This window comes from Plecotus auritus, assembly GCF_963455305.1.
Source record: "Plecotus auritus genome assembly, chromosome: 10".
NCBI classification, from domain to species: Eukaryota; Metazoa; Chordata; class Mammalia; order Chiroptera; family Vespertilionidae; genus Plecotus; species Plecotus auritus.
Genome location: NC_137785.1, coordinates 41,146,320 through 41,169,624, shown reverse-complemented (window position 1 = coordinate 41,169,624; position 23,305 = coordinate 41,146,320). Strand labels below are relative to the sequence as shown.

Below are 23,305 nucleotides of genomic sequence, written 5' to 3'. Positions count from 1 at the left end.
TCAATTGATAAAACATGTTGCTAAATGAAGCATCACTTAAACCTTTTGCAAATATGTCTGGGTTTACACCTGTCTTTCCTCTTGGTCTGGTCAAAATATGCAAAGTCTCATTTCTCTTTTTGTCTGTGAGCAGAACCTTATCCTGTCGTTTTTGAATATTCATTGAGAAAGCTCAAGTTCTAGTAAAAACATTAAATTAGCATCTTAACCAGGGAATAGCCTGCGAATGTCTCCATTTCTTCCTTTCTTAGGATTACTGGATTTTATTGGAATTATGTCTAACAAGAAAATAACTGGCAGACTTTCCATTATGCTGCATTAGCTGAGATTTCTGAAGTTTGCAGTTTGGCAGACGGATTGCTGGTTGCATCTTTAAAATGATGCCAGGCTCATAACTGAAATGCACTGCAGGATTCAGGAGCAGACTTGGTGGAGGTGAACCTCAACATTAGGAGCTGTGCCCTCACAGCTGAAAGGACGAGGCCAGAGCACTCTTGGAAGAGGGGGCTTGAGTCTGCATTTTGCTAAAGGAAAAACATTCTGATGATTTTTCCAAAATAGTGTTCTTTAGTGATTTGAATTTTTAACTTTAGAAATTTGCGATTGAATACTCTGATTCTGAATCGATTTAAGGAAAATTTATAAGGATCATATTTCTAATTTAAATACTACTAAAAATAATTTGGCAGAAACTCCCTATATCCACTTTTTACTAGAGATAGAAAAAGTTTTAAAAGTTGTATTTGGCTAAAAAATGTCTAAATGGAAGAATTTCCCCCTCTTTGATTAATGATAAACAAGCTCTGAAAATACAACTTTTCATCTCTCCTGGATTTTAAAGGGAAAAGCTCATTTGCTTTTCAAGAAAGGAGTATGGGGCCTGTTCAGGGATTTATTTTGCTGCTGTGTAACCAGGTTTAGGTTGGGGTGGTTACAAATAAAGCCAGTAATAACAAGGTGTTTGCTATGGCACATCCCTTGAGTACACTAAAGTGCTCTGGTATGGGAAGAACATCATAAACACCCTTACTCGGTACAAGTGAAATGTCCATTTATACTGCATGGCTACTGTGATTTTGTGTTTGCATTCACTATTAGCTCATTTAAAGGCACAGTGTATCTATCATTCCAAAAGAAAGAGAACTTCACTCAGATGCTGCACTGTTTCAGATTCAGTTTTAATTTGGGTCGAAAGAATCGAATGAGTCAGTAAAAGGTGCATATTGCTACCTAGTCAAAATCTTGGAATGCTGTAATGGTGGCATGTGACAAAACATTGCATCAACCAAAAGAACAATAACAACACAAGCACACACAAAGTTTTGTAGAAAAGGCATAAATAATTCATCCTCCAACTACTGAAGTTCAACAAAAAAGGAAAGCACTAGAGGTCACTCTTACAATGTAATGCACATCACTTGCAGCACCCTTCCCTTAGTCTGGCCTGGATGCAGTCGTGTCTTTTCAATGCACCACCCGTATTTAGGTTTAAAACATATTGATGTGATTGATTGATCTACTAGTTGTTTACATTTGTTTGTTTTCTTGAGGTCTAATGAAAGGCAGATCAACATTAAATAGCTTTCTTTTGAAATATATCTTCTTAGTACAGGAAAGATGAGTGGCTGAGGTCTGAGGAGAGCAGATATTCATGGGTGCTTAACTCTGGCTGAGTCTGTCTCCGACACTTAAAATTTGAATCCTGGGTCTGTATTCTACCAGCCTTGGTTTGTTCAGGAAGTATTTTAATGTTCTTCCAAACATTTGATACACTTAAGGGACCTATAAAATTTTAAATTGTTAGGAGTATTAAATATGTAAGTTGGAATTCTTGGTTAACATATGTTTAGTTGACAGTTCTTAAAGTGTCAAAAATACAACTAAATGATTTCAGATAGTTAAAGTTGCATTTAGTAATTTCTTTTTAATATCTCTTTGGCAGTGTGATTTGCAGCAGTGTATAAAAAATAAAAAAATTATTTCCCAATTTTTATTTTATCTTAAAATATTTAGTAAGTTTTTTTTTTAAAGGAAGGAAACAAAGTCTACTTATTACCAAGGTACTTCATATGTTTTATCCTTTTTGGAAGAACAAACATACATGTTTACCAGCAAGATTGGGATTCAGTGTATGGACAAGTGACCATCAACTAGCATAGCATTTTTAAAGTGTTACACAATAACTTCAGTAATAATTATTCTGAACAAGGCATTATATTAAAACATGAATCAATCTTGAATACCAATATCAAAGCAGAGAGAACTGAATATAAATAAAGACAATGAAAGGGCAGTCTTTCAGGTGAATAACAAAGGCCTTCTCCCTTTATTTACATTGGATTCACCAGGAGCAAGTCTGTTATCCCAAGTGAGCCCAAGGCTGCATGTAAAAGCTTTCATGGGACAGGACTCTGTGAGCCGAGGGATTAGGTACACTTCAATTTGAATGTTAGTTGATCTGATTAATCAACAGGGAAACTACATTAGGAGGATTCTATGCAAACAAACACACATACACACACATACATGTTCATGTATATGTACAGGGGTAGGCAAAAGTACATTTACAGTTGTGAGTATGCAAAACAGAATTTATTCTTGTATTATTTATTAATTATTATAATAATGTCCATAAAAACAACTGTAAACCTACTCTTGCCCCACCCTTTTTATGTTCATGTGTATATATGTATACAAATATATATAAACCACCAGACCCATGTGCTTACATTTTTGGTGTTTCTACTTACTCCTCTTCTGTCAAAGGTTAAAATATGTTGAAAGGACCACATTCTTTGCCTACAAGTGCCCTACTTGACATTACAAAAGTAGTGAACCAGCCCCAGGTCTTTCCTCTTTGTACTGGTCAAGATGAGTTTGTCATTATTTGGTCCCTTTCATGAAAATATAGAGACACATTCCTATAGAAGGGCTTGGTCTTTGAGGAGTTTCACAGGCTGTTGGTGTCTTCACTTGCTACTAAGAGACATGCCCTGAGAAGGGAGTCATCTCTTTATTTTATAATCGTTCTTATGAACCCACAGTTTCTTTCTGACCATTAAGATGTTGTTGGGGGTGGGGTTGACTTGCCACAGAAGGAACAGTTGTAAGTAGTAAGGTAACTAGTAGTTTTACTTTCATTTTTATTCTTATAGATTATGTAATGGAGGCTCTCTGGCCTCAGCTATACTGAGCCTTACTCTGAGATTACTGTTCACCAAGTAGCATATGAATGACTTAATTAGAAGTTAACTTCTCCCTGCATTTTCTCTTTTCTCTAACTGATATAAAGGCTGCACCTGATACTTACCCTGAAGGAAGTACTAAAGAATCTGTTAAAATCAGCAGTAGATAAAGGTGATTGCCTGAGCAGAGGATCATTCCTATGGAGTCTGGAATGCACCTGGACAGATCCTCAGATTATTAAAACACAATCTTGTAATTCTTTCTAAAGCTGATTCTTTCCTCCTCTTCCCCCAAATTCCTGTCCAGAGCAAGAAAGAACTAGAATATAATAATAAAGTACTGATTAAATAATAATTATATGATGCAATGCATAAGTAGCTGGGCTATAGACATAAAGGTGAGCATGCATGTTGACTCACTTTTCTAATAGCAATAGTGATTTTCATGAATTTGGTGCATTCTTCCCACTCCCGAGGGCATGCATCCTCAATCATTTTCATAGGAACAACCTCTAGCTATGTGGTTGCTACAGCTCATAGCTAGCATGGGAATCAAACATATGACTTTCACATATCTAGTGCTTACCCTAAGTAATAAACATCTTAATGCTTTCTAAAATTAATTTTGGAATTTGTATCACATAGAAATAATTCCTTAATGGGAGTGAATCGCTACATCAAGATTGAATTAGTTTAACTCTTGAATGAAAACAAATTAATAGAACATCAGTTGTAAGATAATGTAATATTTAGCTCAAAGGTTGGTAAAATACGGTCCATGGGACAAATTTGACCCACTGCTTGGTTTATATAGCCTGTGAGCTAAGAATGGTTTTTACATTTGTAAATGTTTGAAAAACTTAAAAGGAGAATTATTTGTGGCACAAAAGAATTATGTAAAATTCCAATTTCAGTCATCTATTCTTTTCATTAGTAGACATGTATGGCAAAAATTCATACATGTTATTATTATGCTTTGAAATTTACCAATAAAATTTTCTTAAAACTGATTTCTCTCTTGTTATATAAGGACCTATATAATATTCTTTTAAATTGTTGGCTTTTTAAATTTTATTATTATTTTTAAATTGTTGACTTTTGATTTAAATAATATACAATATAATATAATGACGAGGCATGGACAGTATACAAATTATATTTCTATGATGAACTTTAATTATCTAGCACACAAATACATACTTGTAGAGTTCTGGTACAGAAGGTAATCCCTAGAGTTGCCAGGAACTATAACAGAAGAAATCTTCCAGTTAATATCTTCCTCATAAGTTTCCTTTTAAAGGCTTTATTGTTCAGAAGTCTTGTTATTTCAGTGAGTATAAATAATTTGTAACTATTTGTAAAGTTTCAGCAATTTTGGTTGCTAAAGGGGCACTTTCAATCTCAAGTAATCCCAGTAGTATAAGAAATTCAATAAAGTGTATAAGTAATTGCATCTTAGATATTTTGACTATGAATTCTGTTGCTATTTTATATTTTCATGAGTGTAAAATATTCCATTCCATACTAATGAGAAACTCGCATTTGGAATCATCGATTCTATGAGGAAAATGATCTCATTGGAAGTGTTTTCTTGTCCTGTGACTTTTAGAGTAATAGCTTCCTAGAAATTCTGAAATTGGCAAACTTTCTAGAATAAATTGAAAACTAGATTTTCATTTAAGCACTGCCCACTGAGAATTAATAATAATTGAGCAGGTGCCTTTTACATACCCATGCCAAGATAATTAATTTTTATGTAAATTCCTTGACTATTTGGAATTGTATTTATTTTTCATCAACAAGAACTGATGATTGGCCTCATTTTATTTACATTGTACTCATTACTACAGTGTTTTTAAAAAGTTTATGTTAAAAACTATAATGGGATATATTTTAAATTATCATTGAAATTCCATTATAGCATATTTTTTACCAAAATATACGGACGTGTGTTAAAATAATTTATTTTTCATAATACTGTTTGTAATGTTTAATCTTTAATAAATATTTATGTCTTAAAAAAGACCAATTTCCAAATCAAAGACAACCTAGGACAGTCTCATAGAGTTCACTGAAATGTGACTTACTCTGAGTGTCAACAAGAATTGTGATGGGGTTTATGACTGTTCACTCTGAATAGACAATAAGAGATAGTGACACTCACATTACATGGTTCTATTTTTTTTTTACAATAGAATATCAGTCCTGCTTGAGAAATACCTATTTTTCACAATTTGATACTATATTTAGAATTTGAATCCTTTTTATCTTTGATAAATCAATATTTGGGCATTCATATTGTCAACTAATGCATCTTATGACCTTTAGGTTGGATAAATCAATATTTGGGCATTCATATTGTCAACTAATGCATCCTATGACCTTTAGGTTGCCAAGTAGTTAGGTTATCTAAGAAGTCCTTCACAATCCTTTCTAAAAATCTTTTGCTTTCCTCCATAGTGATTGGAAGTTTACAGAATGGCTTAGCCCCTGAAAACAGTAGGAAGAATAATAAGGATTTTTCCAATTTGTTACATAAATTCCGGATATGCATATTCAGATTGGTAGGTAAATATTTCTGATGAAAATAATGCAGGCTTTGACCAGATTTTTCCAGTGGCCTGGTGTTTCAATTATTGCTTACTTTAATTTTTTTTCATTTTTATTGATTTAAAAATTGTGGCCTCAATAATTTGTTTAGTATTTATCTAGAATCGTTGCAATTTTTCCAAGTTAACTAGTATAATAGGGAATGGTGAATTCATCAGAGAATATGTGCTTAAAATAGGAGATGCTTCATGAATTAACCACATTTATGAGGTGAAATGATCTGTGTTGTTGTTGTTGTTGGGAGTGGGGTGAATTCTCATAGAATAATAATTGCTTTAATTGGTATTTCAGTTAGAAACTTTTAGAAATACTCTTTAGCGGACACATCTTTGAGAAAAGGTCTTGAATTGTAGCATCAAATGCTAAGATAAGTTCACTTTGGTTACTTTAAAAATAAAAATCTCAAAAAGAGAAATAAATGTCCCAAAGTAAATGCAGACAAAAATTATGGAGCTTTAGTAGACCTGTGACTATCACTGAAAAGTCCTTCTTAAAGGAAAAGTAAACTCATCAAAAAGCCCCACTTAACTGAGTATGCTTAAGTGAAATAATTTACCCTGAATATTGATATTGTAATTTGAAGGCTTTGAGTTTCTTTAAAATGATTTAAAATTTTTTGAGAAAGAATATAATTTACTCATAACACTAAGTTACAATAAATTGCATTTCTAAATAACAAAGATTTCATTGACCATAGGGTTATTTTCTTAGTTATATTTTGGGGGAAATTTTTATGTCTGAGATTCCAACATTTCAATTTTTTTTCAATGAGTTCTAAGGCTGTGATTGTCTGTATATCCTATATAATAAAAACCTAACATGCAAATTGACTGCTCGCTATGATGTGCGCTGACCACCAGGGGGCGGCATGGAACATGGCCGGCATTGGTGACCTGGTGCTGGCAGTGGGTGGCAGTGGAGGTGCTAAGGGCCCGATGGGCCCCAACAAGAGCAGGACGCCAGCAGGATGCTGGATCAGGTGAGCGGGTGGTGCCAGGCCAAGGCAGGTATGAGCAGGGGCCTGATCAGCACCCCATAGATGGCGGCCAGTGGCGGTGGCAGGGGGCCCGGCCCAGATTGATTGTCCCACAGATGGTGACCTGACTGTGATGGCAGCGGGGGGCGGGGGGCCGGGCCCTGACCTATTGCTCCGCAGATGGTGACCAACGGCTGGCAGGCCCTGATTGCCCGATTGGGACTGGGCCCTGGGCTGGGACGGGGAACTGGGGTGGGTGGCGGTAAACAACCTCTTGTGGCACCCAGGCAGGGGGCTGCGACCTCTCGCCAGCTACCTGGGGGTGGGGGTGACGGGGTTGGAGGTGCAGTGAAGATGCAGGGTGTCCGCCGACCTCGCTCTCACTCCCCCAGGATGCCCTCCCCCCGGGATGCCAGGGCTCGCGCACCGAGGAAGCCCTGTGCTCAGGTGCTGGGTGCCGGCAAGGAGCCCGCCCCGCACTTGCACAGCCTCTTCCAGGTGAGCCGGGCTGCAGCTGCCTGGACCACAGGGCCTGGACCGCAGGGGCTGGTCCAACTCCCCGTGGGTTCATGCAGGAGCTGGTCTGCAAGGCCATCCGGGAGAGAGCACACTGCTTGCCCCTCTCCTGTGCGGCACCTTTGGGTGGCTCAGAGGCTCGCACTGCGCCGGGCATCTGGCTGCGCTCACCACAACTCCACATGGGGACTTGGGCACGGTGACTCAGGTGGAGGGGAGTGTGTGGGGGCCTGGCGGCCCAGGTGCTGCCCAGGGCCCAGAGGTCAGCTGGGACCAGCCCTTCCACCCCAGACACTCATGCTTGGATTGCTGGCCAGGCCTAAGGACTGTACCCAGGCGCGAATTTTGTGCACCAGGCCTCTAGTATGTGTGTGTGTGTGTGTGTGTGTGTGTGTGTGTGTGTGTGTGTGTGTGTGTGTGTATATATATATATATATATATATATATATTCCCCCCCCCACTAGTATTATTGTTTCTTGTTTATAATCTAGGAATTTAGCCCCTTCTCAGTGCTGATTGCTCTCCAAGGTCCTGGTGACTTGTTGGTAAGGACCAAATCTGAGATGCTACTGCACAAGTGAAGATATTTTCCATTCCCAGTTGACTTTTGGAGGATAAAATTTTCCCCCCAAATGTCTTTTGCCAAGGTATTCACATACATGGTACCTGAAACTATAGTATTATGTAATAGAAAAGAATGCACATGCAAAATCCATTACAAATGGTCATTATTGCTTCAGTTCTCCTGAGGAAAATGGGCATTTGGAAGAGGAAGAGTATGTATAATTTTTTTCTCCCATTGAATTTCCATCATGCTTCACAGAAAAGTACTACTCTGCTAATAAAACTGGAGAAATAGCATAACAAGAGGTAAAAATGAGCCTGTTTATGTTACAGTTAATGAGTCATTCCAATGTAATAATTGGAAAAGTGAGTGAAGCCTGAAAACATTTGACATCTTAAGTAGTTTAAAATTAGTAACTATAAAAATTTTTAATGCCATAAGTATTTAATAGAGAAGTGATGAAATTTACCTCTAAGGTTTTTAAATCACAAAGGGAAAAATGGTATGATTTGTATCAGTTGGCCTAAAGCTCTAATTACTTTTTTTTTAATTAAGTACCTCTCATTACTTAGCAGTGCTCTACAATAAGATATTATATACTTTTCTATTGTAAAAGACATATTTGTATCTGTAACCACCTCTTTTCCACTGGCAATTATTGTACAAGTGAGGTCATAGGCTGATATTAGTTTAGAAACACCATGTAAATATATAAATTCACCTGCCTTCCTCAATTACATTTATTGTGTAGTGTTTAGACAAACTATAACCTGTAATTTTATTACTTGACATACTCTGCAGTTACAACCTGTACAGAGATATTTTTAAACAGATTTTTATTGATTTCAGAGAGAGGGAGGGACAGGGAGAGAGAGAGATAGAAACATCAACAATGAGAGAGAATCATTGATTGGCTGCCTCCTCCACACCCCCACTAGGGATTGGGTCTGGACCTGGCCATCTGCCCTGACCCGGAATTGCATGGTGATCTCCTGGTTCAAAGATCGACATTCGACCACTGAACCATGTCAGCCAGGTTGTACAGAGATATTTTTAAATACCCTCTGAATGAGGAAACTGATAAACTCTCCTCGGAATTGGAGTTGGGAGATGCCTGGGTGACATTGAACAGACATTTGAACCCGTGGCCCCCAACTGAGAGCCCCAGGTTTTCCTGTCAATAAAAAGTAATTACCTTTGCTGTATCAGACCCAAGGGAGAGATATTTTTGAAAAATCTGAGGAAATTAAAATTCCCTCTGGGCTAATAGCTTTGCTCCAAAAGATGGAATATATGTTTAGATGTTCAAGACTTGTCTTTAGCTTTCAAAGTTATTAATATATGTTTGTCTTTTAAAATATGTTGATCAGCAGTAACCAAGCAAAAGGAAGGAACTAAATTGAAAATAATCTGTAAGGGAAATAAGTTGCTGAAGTTAAATTGTCATTGTCATTGTATGTGTGTGTGTGTGTGTGTGTGTGTGAGAGAGAGAGCTCAAGTGTGGCATGCATATACTGGAAGATTTTGTGGGTAGAAATTAGGGAACAATCCATATTGGTAGAGAAATGGAAAACATTGCCCCTATGTGGCACATTTTAAATGATATTTGGAAAAATATAATAACATATTCTATATTCCAAATAATATATAATTTGTTGGAATATAGAATATGATTGATTCTTATTTGTTACCATATCAGAATTGTCTTCGGTATGGTTTTAACACAATATGTGGGATTTTAACATAGCAAGAGGCCTTTAGGGATCCAGTTTAAACTCATCCTCAACAGAGGGGAGAGGGACAGGTTGCCCTTTTTTATCGCAAAGTGCTTATTTTCTAGGGTATGACATGAAGAGCTCAGAGTTTGCAACACTTACCTCAACTTCTATTCATTCCCAGGGTGCTAGTGTTTCTGAACATGGCAGTGACAGCAGAAAATTGCAGGAGAGATTTTGGCTTTAAAACCACTAGATAAATTGAAGCATAATTCAACTCTCAGAGACAATGCCATAAAGTGATACTGGTACCAAGAGAAGGGCATTATAAACAAAGTTTAACATTGTTCCCATCATTCACTTTTAGCTGGGAATTTTGGCTGATGTTAAACAAAAAGAATCTATCTCTGGGGCAGGAAGTTGCATGGATGCTTAGCAATCCTCATAATTACGGATTTATAATACATATTTACATTTGCCATGTTTTAGATGTTTGGGACTTAATTAAAAGAACATTGCTAAAATAAAAGCAATTCTATCTAAAGTGGTGGTGAGGGAATTCTGTGCAAGGTTATGAAGCTGCTCAATTAGGCTCTTTTGTTCCACTGTGTATATGATTTCTGTGCTTATTTGAACTGTTGTACGTTAACGTAGAGTCTGTATTATAATCCTGTGAAGAAAACTTCACGTGCCTGTAAAATGTCATAACAAAACCTCAACTATCGTAACACGTGTAACTTTCCCAAAACAAACAAAAGAGGGAGATAATTTGGGAAAAGTACTCGAACCCATTTAAGAAAGCAAAGAGCAAACAGTGAAGATAACATATCGGTTCCTTAAAATCGTGGCATCCTACAGGACCTAATCACAAAATTCACAAAATGGAACATGATAAAATATTTCATAGGCAAACATGTACCAGAGAAATGAAAAATGTAGGCTAATAAAAATGTGGTGTAGAATTGTAAGTACTCAGAATAAAATGATGATCACAACAATTTGCTATGCTTGACATATAGACCTGAGCTGTTTACTGGTGTGGCCACATTCATTCCTTGAAAGCCGAGCTGCACGCTTGCCTGTGGAATGGTCTTTCTCAGTCTCTCTCTGTAATTGCAACATGAAATAGATTAGCATGAAAAGAATGTATGTAGTATCATTAATCACTGCACCATTCTCCAGAGAAGATGCTGGCAGGGCTCTGTTTTTCTGAGTTAGCAAAATTGAGCCTTCCGTGATCATTTTCCTCTTTCATTCGCCTGGATGTGAGGATGGTCTGGCTGTGGCATCTGTCATCTCAGTGATTGCCAGGGTTGATTTGGCTGGTACAACTGGAGAGGCAGCTGTCCCCTTCCTCCCGCACTCCTTCCTGGGATTCCTATTCCTTCAGTTCCATATCATGCAATATTTTAAAATACTATACATGTTATCATATTTTTAGGTAAGTTTTCTGTAATGCATTGATACCATCCATTTTAAGGTTTTCATCCAAAAAGAAAGCAAGTCTTGCCATACAGATATTTAATTGTTAGGTGTTTTCAGCATTAAGTTCAGACTTGTTAACACAGCAAACAAAATACCTTCCTCCTCATTCCTTTGTCACCTTCTCAATCCTGCCCTGACCCCATGTCCTTTAGCCTCTATCACGTGGCCTTTACATCTGCTGTTTCCTTTGCCGGCATTGCCCCCAATCACTTATTTCTGAATCCTCCTGGAAAACTTCTGCACAAAGCAAGCATCACCTCCTTTCTCTATGGAGTCTAATTTGGTCAAACCACCTCAACTCTCACCATTCTCTTAGCAAAAATTCCATAGCACCACGAGTGTTCACCTGTTCCTGCCCTAACATAGAGTGAAAAACTGATTGAAAAATGTCTCTTTTACAAAACTGTAACAACTCTGAAAGGCAAAGGTATTACCTTAATCATTTCTGTATCTGAAACACCTAGCACAGTGCCTGGATAGAGAGGCTATTTAGTCCATGTGGAATGCACACACTGATAGACGCTTGTTTTTTTCTATTTGAAGCGCACACATACACACAAGATGAATGGAAGCAGCCTAGATACATTGGAGTATTGTGAGGTAGTTTAATGATGAACAAGTCATTTTGATTTAGAAGACCATTAATTTTTCTGTTTTTTAAATTTTATTTGGCTTTGTACTTACCTTATTATATTTCATTTACTTAGGTTTCATGTTTCATTCCGGTCTGTCATAATCCATTAAAATACATATTATCATGGCCAACTTATTCTTATTGTTTCTTGCTCTCTCTCTTCCCCTCCCCACCCCCTTTTTATTTATAGGCAATGTAATTAGATAGGCCACTGTATCAAATCCTTTGGCCAGAGGATTCTCCATGGACAGAGGAACAGTTCATAAGAGTGTAAAGTTGGAAGGGCATCTTCCTCCTTCCGGGCCATCCTGTGCTTCTCCATCTTGGGGCACCTCCCAGGGGATCTCCTTCAGTGTGAAAAGTTGTATTGCAAAGTTCTGTCCAACTGCCGGGAAAAATGTAAATTTCTTCATGTCTCTTGGACGTTAGTTTCTTCATGTTGGCCTTTATTTTACATTTTCCCACTTGAAGACCCTTTTCCTTTACAGAGAGTATAACAAAATTAAACTTAGTTTTCCTTTTTTGCTTCATCATTAATTTTAATCAGCTCAACAATAACCCACAACGTCCAGACCAACTACATCATTAACTTCAGAAAGTGTTCCTGCAGCTTTCCTGCTCTTCTTTTGCCTACAAATGTACACAAAACCTTTTTTCATTGCCTTTAGAAATTTTTACAAGCACTAATGAGTTCTGTATGTTTATTTTCCTCTTTAATTGCACACTTCTTTTTTAATGATTTTCCTGTAAAACTTTATCACTTTTTAAGATACCTCTCCTGTTTCTTCCTCCTATTGTATACCTTTGTGATTATGTAGTTCATAGCTTTCCACACATGTTGACACACATCATTAATAATGACAAATGTTCCTTTTGCATTGGGCTCTGTGGACTCTAAGGTGGTGGTGTGTACCTCGCAGGCCTGTGAGGCAGGCATTGGTATCACTGTTTTACAAATAGGAAACTGAAAATTAGGAGGTCCTTCCAAAGCCACTGATTAAGGAAGAATGGAGCTGAGGCTTGGACCAAGGTTAAGTGAGGCCAAATTCCTTGCACTTTGAAATGCAATACACTCACTCCCTCCAAAAGCCTTTAAAAGCATCTCCCCTGAGTATTAGAAGCCATACATGCCTGTTCTCAGGGTTCCCTCTCAGGTCTGATAAATTCTAAGGTAAATGCTGCTTTATTCCAAGGAGTCTGTCCCTTGCATTTTACTAACAAGCTCTTCCTTACTGGTCTGAGTGAATGTAACCATAAAATATTCCCCTTTGAATGTACTCTGAGCCCCCTTGCTCCTTGGTACCCAAAGACCTAATCACTCAATCCAAATTCCTTCTTGGGGTCAACAGTTCCATGAACAGTCTAAGGGGCTGAAACAGCTCACATCACAAAGAAAACCCAACTTCTTTCTGCGAGATTGCAATACGCGTGACCAAGATCCTCTGACAGTATTGTTTCTTCTCTCCTCAAGGCAAAACATTTTCATTGACAGTCTTGTTTTTTTCCCTCTCCATGTCCCGGGCTACCCTCCCCTTGGGTGATGTATTTGTCTGCTAGGGCTGCCATGACGAAGTACCACAAACTGGGTGGCTAAACAGCAGTAGCATATTTTCTCAAAGTTCTGGAGACTGGAAGTCAAAGATCAGGGTGCCTGCAGGGGTGATTTCTGGCAAAGCCTCTCTTCTTGGCTTGCAGAAGGCCGCTTTCTGGCTTTGTCCTCACTTGACCTTTCCTCTGTGTGTGTGATCAGTTAGAGAGATCTGTGGTGTCTCTTCACAATTAGGGCCCCACCCTTATGATCTCACTGAACCTTAATGATCTCCTGAAAGGCCCTGTCTCCAGATATAGTAATATTAGAGGTCTAGGCTTCAATATATGAATTTATGGGGGACACAATTCAGTCCATCACTCGTGTTCTCCCTGTTGCAATTGCCTGAATAAAGTGACTTTTCTCTTAGCATTTGGAAGAATTTTTGAAAATTTTAAGAGCAGAGATATTGCTCTTACTGATTGAAATTTATCAAGTGAGTTAAGCTGTCTTCCAGTTGACTTTCTCTTTCGTGGGGTTCCTGGGATCCCATGTGGTGTGTTTCCATCCATTGGCTCCCAAGGCCTGGTTGCTGTGAGGTGGGACCACTACTCTGTCCCTTCTCTTTATTTCCTTTTGTCTTCACCTGGGGCTTTCTAGCTGCCTCTACCTGAGAGTTTCAAAGATCCCTTCAAGGTGTGCATCTTAATGATGCAAAAAGAAAATGCCTTCCCATGATTTCCCAACAGTTTTATATCTTTGAAACAAGTCATTTTCTTTGCGTGCATTATTCTATGCTGAATTCTCCTTCCAACGAGTCTTAGAGATACACAGGATGATAATTTACTACCCTTTATTAAAATCACCTCTTCATTGATCACCTGCACTCCCACAGCAGTTATCATAAATACTATTTTATCCTCTTCCAAATCCACGTTTTCCTTTATGTTCCCAGGCCCTGGTTGTGTTGCAGTTTGCTCTGTGTGTCTCTCATGTCCCTTTCCCAAAGTTGATTTTGCAACCTGTTTTCTCTGTCACTTCTCCACTTCAATCTGTAGATCTCAGAGCACACGGATTCTCTCTTTCTTTCTGTGATACCTTCTATGAGTAGCTCACAAACAAACAAACAAACAAACAAACCATAAAACAAGCAATCATCATTCTAAAGACTTCTTAAAATTCAATTTAAAATTTGCCTATTTTTAAATTTGTAGAATTCCCTCCTCATATTGGGAATTGGGACAGATGTTTACCATACATTATTTCACTCAATCTTAACACAGCATCTGTTCACACCCAGTCATTTCTTTATGCTTATTTTCCCATCCTCTCCACTGCATTTCCTTTGTGGCTTAAATAGTCTTTGTATTTGTCTCTTTTAATAGCTCATAGTAACCTGTCAAGTGGATGTGCTCTTATTTAAACAGTTCTCTATTTTGAACTAATTGGTTGTTCATAGATTTATTTTTAAATTCTCTTCGTCTACCAATATCTGCTTCTAGTTGTATATGGCGTCTTAAGAGTCTTTCGTTCTCTGAGATCAGAGTATCTGAAACCACTTACAAATGTCAATGTCATGAAGTGTTCAATGTCTCTGTTCCACTTTGGCAAAAATATAAATTTATTTTGGAAGGAGATATTTAAAGCCATAGCTGTCTTACACCCTTCCCTTTCCTGCTCAAGAATTTATAACACTTAAAGATGGTTCTATGTTTCTTCTAGCAGTATCACATGTTCAAACATGAATCACAGGTGGTAGGTAGAGATTGCCACGTTTGACAGATCTCAGAAGTGCATCTGTCACCCTCCAGGAAACCCGCTCACTCATCAATTGGTCTTGTCAGTTATACACACAGCCGTCTCGTCTCTACAGCCTTTAGCAGAAGCATCAATCATCCCTACATGTGTCTTTCTCAGGAGCTCCAGTCCTGTGGCCTCTGATGGGCAAATGCAGGTTTTGGTTGTAACGGTGAGACTAATGTCTTCTGCAGAAGGCAGGAGTCACTATTTATGGAAAGAACCTCTTAGCTGCTATATCACTCCTCCCTTAGATTTTGATTTCCTTCTGAAACCATAGAGTTTTGTCTTCCTTTAAAAATTTTTATACTTTCTCCTGTATTTTTTGAGAAAAATGTCAACATCTCAGAAAACAGTCTAGTATTTCTCAATACTTTCATTCCTAATCAGGGAAAGCAACCTATATTTTATGAAGATCACAATGAAAAAGAAAACACTTGAGATTTATAATTTTGAATGAGAACTCTGTTTCCATTGGTAGAGTTGAGTCAGTCTTCCAGAGAGTAGATGATTCTTTGAAATATCTGACATGCCTTTAAATGGGTTTCCTCATTAATCTGGATCCCTTATTTAAAAAAGAAAAATACCAGAGACATTCAGGGCACTTTGTGCCTTACTCTTTCTTTGACTGTTGACCCCTATTCATCTAGCCCAGCTCTCTTTATAGTTATGCCCGGGGCTCTTAATTTTCCTCCTCTTTTACTCATAAGCAATACGCCTCTGCTCTATCAAACAAAGCAATGAGATTATCATTTTAATAATATTTACTTTGATATAACAATATTGATGAGCTGCTTTCTTGTCTCCTTCCTATCGTCCTGATTACACAAGTAAAAATTATTACAGGAAAGTGATTTTGTAGGGCATTGATAAATTGGTTCTAAAATGAATTTCTCCTTCATTTGAATAATACACATTTTAGGTGGACTTTCGTGATTCTTCACTTAAGGCAATTTTTCACAATGTATACTTTGACAGCTTTATAACTATTTGCTTGGAACTAATTGGATATTGGTGAAAATAAATGTATTTAATCACACATTTTATATGCTAGATACAATACCAGGTGAAATACTACAAGCAAATGGCTAATGCTAGAATTGAAATTTAATGCATCTCTTAGAATCAGACTATCTTTATTAAAAAATACCATTGATGCCCTGAACTGAATGTAGTATTTTCAGCCTAGTGGTTTGAAGTGAGAGTTGTGATCAGCTTTTTTTCTTTATGTTTAACAGACATTTCTTAAGCTACACATTCTTCTAAAAGGAAGAGATGGAATAGAGGAAGTCCCTATCTGTCTACCCACTTAACATTTTAGGGTTCTGCTTATTTCCCTAATGGAGCTTCCGGCCATTCAATCTCTAAAACATCTCTATGTGGATTTCTTGTTCAGGGTAGTGGGTAAAATCATAAATTCCTGCCATTCAGGGATCAAAACAAAATGGGGAAGACAAAAAATATGCCTTAAAGTAACTCTAATAAAAAGCAGACTATGATACACAATCTACTTCAATCTAGATTTCTGATGTGATACCATTCTGATTTATTTGGTAACCTATGTATTTCCTTTCGTTTCCTTTAAAAATCAATAAATGACCAGTCGTATTACTAGAGTTGATATGAGTTTTTATGATTTTCACTGACTGTGAGTTGATAGTTTGGACATTTATCCCTATGAATTGCAGTAGATGAATATGTTCCCTGTTAAATGAACTCTGTAGTTGCAGACTTTGGGACTCTGCTTATTTTTCAGTTGGCATTGATGATTCAGAGAATTTTACCTAAGAAAGAAAGAAATACTAGCTAAATCTATTCTAAGCATGTTTAGTGAAGTAATGTTTCATTCCCTGGAAGTATTTGATTTCATACAATTACTTTTCACTGGGTTGGGTGATTGTTCATCCAGCCTATTAAAGCATTCCTTATCCTTGTGATTTCTGAGGCTTCTTGGGGTTTCATCTTACTCTGCTCATTTTATTCATTTATTCACTCAACAAATATTTAGTTAGCCTCTACAGTGTGCTGCCTATCATTGCACGTCTTCAGCATCAGTGGTTTTGAAATGTCATAATGGTCGGAATCAGTAACTTCCTGTCAACAATTGTGAATGGAAGTTTTGACTTCCAAATACATAATACTTTTTCCTGTCAACAATTGTGAATGGAAGTTTTGACTTCCAAATACATAATATTCTATGCCTAAGGTTTTGCTTTTTTTTTTTTTTTTTTTTTTTTTTTTTTTAAAGCAAAATATACAGTACTCTTCACGGTGCTGTCAAGGTCGCCACTGTTAGTACAGGCATAGTTCTCAATGGATGCTTTGGCTAACTCTTAACCAGCCTACGCTAGGCTTAAAGCTCAGCTTTCTAGTTCTGGAGCAAAGCACAGTGCAACATGATAGGTGTGATGGCAGAATGTAATATAGGGCATTTGGGGTGGTTATAGGCAGAACATCAGGAAAAGCTGTTTCTCTTTTTGCATCATTAAGATGCACACCTTGAAGGGATCTTTGAAACTCTCAGGTAGAGGCAGCTGGAGAGCCCCAGGTGAAGACAAAAGGAAATAAAGAGAAGGGACAGAGTAGTGGTCCCACCTCACGGCAGCCAGGCCTTGGGAGCCAATGGATGGAAACACACCGCATGGGATCCCAGGAAGGGGAAGAAGGAGGAGGAACATTCCAGTTAGAAGGATCCCCGCAAAGGCATGGAGTTTTTGCTTGCACCTCAAGTAGTCTAAAAGAACTGGCTGAAGGTGAAATGTGATAGCAGCAAACATTAAAAAAATAGTTACAAAGTGGCCAAGTCATGAGGGATCCTGTATATAAAGCTAAGGACTTAGTATTTTACCTAGAATCTTGAAAGAGTCATCTTAGTATTGTGTTATGGGCACACATGTGTGTGACACTAATTAGATTTTCATTCTGTAAAGTTAAAACTCTTGGTGAAATGAAGGATGGGGATGAGGAGGGAGAGGAATGGAGTCTAACATGGAAACATAGAAAACAGATGTTTAACTGTGGAGTTAATTCATATGAGAAGCAATAAGAGCTACAGAATAGCCAAGAGAGTGACAATGGTGATCAAGAGCAGGCTGCAGACTTCTCCCATGTGAACGTGTAAGACTGATAGTGTCCTGGCTGGTTGAAATCAGAGATACATGAGAGCGAGAAGAGATCAGTTCCAGTTGGTGGCTTTTACTTTTGTTTATTTTTTGTTTATCTTTTTCCTTCTTGACAAAGAATCATATTTAAAGTTTGTTTTTTTTTGAGATTGTGTGTGATACATACAACACAATGTTTTACAAAGATTCATGCTATGCTGATATATTGAGTAAAATTTCTGAAATAAGGCTCATTCAGAATACTTTCAGGCATTGCCTAATGTCATTGCATTTATTGACATCCCTTATTTTTGTCAGGAACAAGAATATATCCTGAATTAATGGTTTAATGAGCATTCTCCTTCCCCATAACTGATAGCTATGATGTTTTCCTATCTCTCACTCAAATATCTACCTCCGTTCCACCCATTTGGCTCAAATAGTGGAGGGCTGAATTCCTACAGTTGGGTTGTTTAGATGCTTCAGGAAAAATATAGTCTGGATTGTAGTATCTGTCACTTGATGTGTAAGAAGAGGACCTAGATAAAATGGAAAAGCAAAAGTTGATTAAAATTTTACTATGTGCTCTTCAAGTTGTATTTAAGTAAGCATTTACCAAATGACTGCCATGTTGAAGCGTATAGAAAACAAGTATATAAAGATGCATAGCCCAGCCGGCATGGTTCAGTGGCTGAACATTGACCTATGAACCAGGAGGTCAACTGCTTCTGCACATTCCCAGTCAGCTGCTCAATCTCTTTCATCATTAATTCTTTCTCGTCATTTATGTTTCTATCTCTCTCTCCCTCTCCCTTCCTCTCTGAAATAAATTATATATATATAATTAAAAGAAAGATTTATAGATTCTGCTCCCAAATGGAGGGAAGGGAAGAAAAGGGAATGGAATGAGAAATGATATAGTTCATTATGATTCTACTAAAAGTACCATTTTTGGAAATGGCAGCATCAGTTTGAATCCTTTTCTTTTGCTGTATCCAAGGATTCAGAAGCATAGGTGAATGCTTTTAAATTATTGACCATATTCAGTACCTCTAAGCATTGAGAAGAGCCAAGGTAATTGCCCCTCCAGAGAGCTTTCATTCTCCAGTGTGTTGTGCAGTGTTACACAATCTCCTGAGATTTAAAAACGTGTGGCAGGAAACATTTGAGGCTTTCAGTGGCTCTCCAGTGGCAACTGTGACATTTTTAAAATACGCCACTGGCCATATCCAGCTATGAAGAAAAACCCAGAAGGTTTTTACTCAAAGTTGTTAAGAAATAACCTTTACTAATTTATAAGTGAACTCAGAAGATTTATGAAAAATAAGAAGGAAAGCTCTTTTTTTTTCTTTTCTAAAAAAGTACTTTAGTATTTTGAACATCAGAATTTCAAGTACAAGAACACCAGTAACCTAGTCTTTAGAAAGCTATTTTAATTGATGATGCTACTTAGGTAACTCTTCTTGGCTATTTAGATTTCAACATTACAACATAATGGTTCGACAATCATCTGCTTTACAGAGTGGTGTCCTTGATATTTCAAGTCCCCACCTGGCACCATACATACTGGCAGTTATTACTATTGTTGACTGTATTCCCTGTGCTGTACTTTACATCCCTGTAACTGTTCTGTAACTACCAATTTGTATTTCTTAATCCCTTCACCTTTTTTTGCATAGCCCCCAACTCCCCTCCCCCCTGGCAACCATCCATCAATCTGTTCTCTGTATCTATGTGTTTATTTCTATTTTGTTTCTTTTGCTCTTTAGATTCCATATATATGTGAAATCATATGGTTTTTATATTTCTCTGTCTGACTTACTCTATTTAGCATAATACCCTCTAGGTCCATCCATGCTGTCACAAATATGTAATTCCATGATTTTATGGCTGACTAATATCCCATTGTATATATACACCACAATGTTTTAATCCACTATTGATGGGCAACTGGGTTGCTTCCATATCTTGGCTATTGTAAATATGTACTACACTATTATTTAATTGAAATTTTGTTTAAAACCAGCAAACATATATTTTAAATTCTATTAGATAGGATAGGAATGTGCCCTACCAATTAAACTCCCTACATTGCAGAGAACTTGAGGTATTGAATGAACTATAATAAAAGATGATTACTTATAGTATAATTATTTTTATTCAATAAATTTAATTGTAGTTGAATATATTTAATTTATTATTTTAGCTCTAAAAATAAAAAGGACCTCTTCTTCCATATGTGCATATTGAGTCAATTTACAATGGAAATTAAATCTGTAGTACTGAGGAAGGAGATAATTTTACAGGAAAATCTTGACTCCAATCTATCATTTAAACTTCCCCAAAGTTAATTGAAATACATAGTCTTCTCTCAATATGCATGGGGGAATGGTTCCAAGACCCCTGAGGATACAAAAATCTGACAATGCTCAAGTCCCTTATATAAAATGACATAGTATTTGCATGTAACCTATATTTGCATATGGGCTACAGCAGGCTGTGCCTATACATCATTTCCTCGTGTGGATTCAGCATAGTGCTTGGGCATGTGGTAAATTCAAGTTTTGCTTTTTGGAACTTTCTGGGATTAAAAAAAAATTTTTAGCCACTGTTGGTTGAATCTGCAAAAATATGTGTGTAGATTGGGAAGGAGGTAGTGCAGAGATGATGTTCAAATGGAGTTTGTACTGTATTGATTCCTCTTTCCTGGTTGTGACTCAGTGTTTTCTAGAACCTGGTAGAGATTTTCAATGTTACTTATTACAATGTCTTATCTGCAAAAAGTTAAATAAGCCAACTTTCTGCAGGTGATGTCTGGAATATCATTGATGCACATTTAAAGAAATATCTCTACAGGGGATATACAGGGGTGGACAAAAGTAGGTTTACAGTTGCAAGTACGTGAAACACAGAGTTTATTCTAGTACTGATTATTGTATTATTTATTTGTATTGCAACTATAAACCTACTTTTGCCCACTCCTGTATTCTGTTGTTGGCTTCCTTAGAGAGAAACTTCCTCATCATGTACACTTAAGATAATATACTCAATGTACTTGCTCAAATAACTCAAAGTTCAGGCAGTGAAGTGGGATAGTGGTGCTGGTAGTACAGTCAATAAAAGTAAATATGTTGAATGGAAAAAAAAAATAAGCCCAAAGCCTTCAGCAAAAAATTTAAATTCTCTGACCTTTAATTTTATATCTGGACGATGGAGACAGTATCTTCCTTACTGGGTTGTTGTAAGACTTTAACCTGGCTAGGACATAGCATGTAATACATGTAGCTATTATTGCTATTAGCATTTTTTCTAGAGGGCTCCAGTTAAAACATCTTTGGAACATTGGCATGGATCAGTTCACCCTACTAATGTGATAAATGTTGATAAATGTGAAGTCAATTTGTAGTAAATTAGATACTATGACATATGTCAGGGAAGTACCTCAGTGATGGTTCAAGAAGGGTGTATTTTACCTGGAAACTTCTGAGGGTGTATTTAAGTATTTGTTTAAATACATAGTCAACTCAACAGCATTTTGTAGGAACTGACATGAAAATGATAATTCATAGACATAACAAAGTAAAACTTATACAACATTCTTTGTAATTCCAGTTAAGTGTGAATAGAATTATACAGAAAATTAGCATAAAAAAGCATACATTTTGAATGAGACTGTTGAGTTTTGTCTTTTATTATGGGAATTATCGGTTTTTAACCATAGTAGTCTTGAAAAGCAAAAATGACATATCATGTCCACTTGTATTATTATTATTATATTAAGAGCTCTAAAGATTATTTTAGCTAATTATTTTAAGGTCTAAAGTCAAATGACAAAATATTCAAAGCTTTTTTAAAATTGTATTTTGAGTCTAAAAGTGGGTTATGGTGGAATATGCAAAGCAATTAAGACATGTGTCTTCTAATTTTATTTTATTTTTGACTTTTATTTTTTTATTTGTTTTTATTTTTTTAAATTTCTTTATTGATTAAGGTATTACATATGTGCCTTATTCCCCTATTACTCCCCACCTCCCATTCATGCCACCACCCCCCTGTTGTCTGTGTCCATTGATTAGGCTTATATGCATGCATATAAGTCCTTTGGTTGATCTCTCCCCTTACACCCACCCTCCCCTACCTTCCCTGAGGTTTGACGTTCTGATTGATGTTTCTCTGTCTCTGGATGTATTTTTGTTCATCAGTTTATGTTGTTCATTATATTCCACAAATGAGTGAGATCATGTGATATTTATCGTTCTCTGCCTGACTTATTTCACTTAGCATAATGCTCTCCATCTCCATCCATGTTGTTGCAAATGGTAAGAACTCCTTTTTTACCGCAGCGTAGTATTCCATTGTGTAGATGTACCACAGTTTTTAAATCCACTCATCTGCTGATGGACACTTAGGCTGTTTCCAAATCTTAGCTATGGTGAATTGTGCTGCTATGAACATAGGGGTGCATATATCCTTTCTGATACGTGTTTCTAGTTTCTTGGGATATATTCCTAGAAGTGGGATCACTGGGTCAAATGGGAGTTCCATTTTTAGCTTTTTGAAGAAACTCCATACTGTTCTCCACAGTGGCTGCACCAGTCTGCATTCCCACCAGCAGTGCATGAGGGTTCCTTTTTCTCCGCATCCTCACCAGCACTTCACTTGTCATTTGTTGATTTGTTGATAATAGCCATTCTGACAGGTGTGAGATGGTACCGCATTGTTGTTTTGATTTGCATCTCTCTGATGATTAGTGACTTTGAGCAGGTTTTCATATGTCTCTTGGCCTTCCTTCTGTCTTCTTTCGAAAAGTGTCTATTTAGATCAGTTGCCCATTTTTTGATTGGGTTGTTTATCTTCTTTTTGTTAAGCTGCATGAGTTCCCTGTAAATGTTGGAGATTAAACCCTTATCGTTGATATCATTGGCAAATATGTTCTCCCATGCAGTGGGCTTTCTTGTTGTTTTATTGATGGTCTCCTTTGCTGTGCAAAAGCTTTTTATTTTGATGTAGTCCCATTTGTTTATTTTCTCTTTAGTTTCCATTGCCCTAGGAGCAGTATCAGTGAAGAAATTGCTTCGGCATATGTCAGAGATTTTTCTGGCTGTGGATTCCTCTAGTATTTTTATGGTTTCTCATTGTATGTTTAAGTCCTTGATCCATTTTGAGTTTATTTTTGTGTATGGTGTAAGTTGG

The 23,305-nt window shown here is 37.1% G+C and overlaps 1 protein-coding gene across 1 annotated transcript in view; it reads left to right on the top strand.

Moving 5' to 3' along the window:
* The window catches only part of CNTNAP4 (contactin associated protein family member 4), a 255,817-nt gene that overhangs the window by 567 nt on the left and 231,945 nt on the right, over positions 1–23,305 (top strand). The gene's annotated exons all lie outside the window — the stretch shown is intronic.